The 2891-nt window shown below is 58.7% G+C and overlaps 1 pseudogene; it reads left to right on the forward strand.

Annotated features, from left to right (window-relative positions):
- Positions 1 to 555: 555 nt before the first annotated feature.
- LOC130246107 (uncharacterized) lies at positions 556 to 2322 on the forward strand (annotated as a pseudogene).
- Positions 2323 to 2891: the final 569 nt, after the last annotated feature.

The raw sequence follows: 2891 nt of genomic DNA on the forward strand, positions 1-2891 counted from the left end.
GGCGGCAATGCCGAGCCTCCCGCGGGACTGCAACGCCCCCGCCCCAGGGCGCCGCTAAGTCCAGTAAACGGACCGTGAAGCGTTCCTGGGACGGGCCATTCGGAAAAGAGGGGACCTGCTCTTTCCTCGGTGGGGGGCCGAGAATTATTAAATCAGTCCACAACGACTTTAAACTCCTCGCTGCCGGCCCCTGGGCTGGCGGCAACCAAATTTCCAAAAGAGCAGTTTCCTCTCTCTCCGGATGCGCGAGCCCGAGTACTGCCAGTCTGGGACGCTCCGCCTTTCAGCTCGCAGCACCGGGACCCTTCGCCTCAGGCCCTCAGAGTGCAGCAGGACGGACTCCTTTCTCTCACTCTGGCCTCACCGCGGGATCCAGGGAGGAAGGTAAGAGAAATTCTCTTATTTTCAGCTCTTCCCCGGGACGCACCGCTTCCCGGGATGAGCACTCCCATCCCGAGCTGCCCCTCCGCTGGCACGTCAGTGATCGCTCCGATGGTGCCATTAGCGCGCGCTCTGCCAGCCTGGTTAGCGCTGCCCAGCGCATCGCGGTGGCTCATACGGACGGTCAGACTCGGCTATGCGATTCAGTTCGCTATTCGCCCTCCCAAGTTCACGGGTGTCCTTTTCACGAGGGTGATCCCCGTGAGCGCCCCTGTCTTGCGAGAGGAGATTGCGGTCCTCCTGGCGAAGGACGCAATCGAGCAGGTCCCTCCAGCCGAGATGGAGTCCGGGTTCTACAGCCCGTATTTCATCGTGCCAAAAAAGAGCGGGGGGTTAAGACCAATCCTAGATCTGCGCAGACTGAACTGTCATTTATACTAAATGCTTTCAGAATGCTTACGCAGAAACGCTTGCTTCAGAGCGTCCGTCCACAAGATTGGTCTGCAGCCATAGACCTGAAGGACGCGTATTTTCATGTCTCTATTCTTCCACGCCACCGCCCTTTTCTCCGGTTTGCGTTCGAAGGACGAGCGTGGCAGTACAAAGTCCTCCCCTTCAGGCTCTCTCTGTCTCCGCGGGTTTTCACCAAGCTCGCGGAGGGTGCTCTGCGCCACTGCGGCTTGCGGGCATCCGCACACTCAACTATCTCGATGACTGGCTCATTCTAGCCTCCTCTCGCGATCAGTTGATTATGCACAGAGTCAAAGTGCTTCGGCACCTCGACCAGTTGGGGTTTCAGGTCAACCGAGAGAAGAGCAAACTTTGCCCTGTGCAGAGGATCTCTTACCTCGGGCTGGAGCTGGATTCGGTTGCTATGGTTGCGCGCCTCTCCGAGGAGCGCGCCAGGCTAATGCTTTCCTGTGTAACGAGCTCCACAGGAAAATAGTGGTCCCACTGAAATGTTTTCAGAGGCTCCTGGGGCATATGGCATCCGCAGCCGCGGTCTCGCCGCTCGGTTTGCTTCATATGAGACCACTTCAGCGTTGGCTTCGCGATCGAGTCCCCAGACGGGCATGGCGCGCGGGTACGCACCGGGTGAACATCACTCTGCTGTGTCTCCGCACCCTCAGCCCCTGGACGGATCTGGCTTTTCTACGGGCCGGAGTGCCCCTAGGGCTAGTATCCAGGCATGTTGTCGTAATGACACATGCCTCTAGCACGGGCTGGGGGGCCGTGTGCAACGAGCATGCAGCCGCGGGTTCGTGGTCCGGACCCCGCCTGCATTGGCATATCAACTGCCTGGAGCTGTTGGCAGTGTATCTGGCTCTCCGCCGCTTTTTTTCCGGTGTTGGAGCAGAAACACATGCTGGTCAGGACGGACAGCATGGCGGCGGTGGCTTATATCAACCATATGGAGGGTATGCGCTCTCGCCGCATGCCTCAGCTCGCTCGCCGTCTGCTCCTTTGGAGTCACACGCGGCTGAAATCACTGTGTGCCATTCACATCCCGGGCGAGCTCAACCGTGCAGCCGATGCGCTCTCACGGCAGCTAGTGTCCCGAGGAGAATGGAGACTCCACCCCGATTCGGTCCAGCTGATATGGGCGCGCTTTGGGGAAGCCCAGATCGATCTGTTGCTTCCACCGAGAACGCACATTGCCAGCTGTTTTATTCCCTGACCGAGGCCCCCCTCGGCACGGATGCACTGGCTCACAGCTGGCCATCGGGCACGCGCAAATATGCGTTTCCCCCAGTGAGCCTAATCGCACAAACTTTGTGCAAAGTCAGGGAGGACGAGGAGCAGGTCTTGTTTGTTGCGCCCCTCTGGCCCAACCGGACCTGGGTTTCGGAGCTCACACTCCTCGCGGCGGCCCCTCCTTGGCGCATTCCCCTAAGGGAGGACCTCCTCTCTCAGGGACGGGGCACCATCTGGCACCCACGCCCAGATCTCTGGAACCTCCACGTGTGGTCCATAGACGGAGCGCGGAGGACTTTGGTGACTTACCGCCCGCGGTACTTAACACCATCCCTCAGGCTAGAGCACCCTCTACGAGGCATGCCTACGCCCTGAAGTGGAGTCTATTCTCTGAGTGGTGCGCTTCTCCCCGAGAAGACCCCCGAACTTGCCAGATTAGCATTGTGTTATCCTTCCTTCAGGATAAGCTGGAGCGTAGGCTGTCACCCTCCACACTGAAGGTTTACGTGGCGGCATCTCCGCTCATCATGACGCGTTGGATGGCAACACGCTCGGGAAGCATGATCTAATCATCCGATTCCTCAGAGGCGCGCGGCGATTAAATCCATCCCGCCCCCCTCTCATGCCCTCTTGGATCTCTCTTAGTCCTGGTGGCTGCAGAGAGATCTGTTTTAGCCACTCGATTCTGTATTCTGTCATTATGACAGCTCTGCTGATCGCATTGGCACCATTCAAGAGAGTTGGGGATCTGGAGGCATTTTCGGTCAGCGAATCGTGCCTTGAATTCGGGCCGGGTTACTCTCACGTTGTCCTGA

This window comes from Danio aesculapii, chromosome 18 (assembly GCF_903798145.1).
Source record: "Danio aesculapii chromosome 18, fDanAes4.1, whole genome shotgun sequence".
NCBI classification, from domain to species: domain Eukaryota; kingdom Metazoa; phylum Chordata; class Actinopteri; order Cypriniformes; family Danionidae; genus Danio; species Danio aesculapii.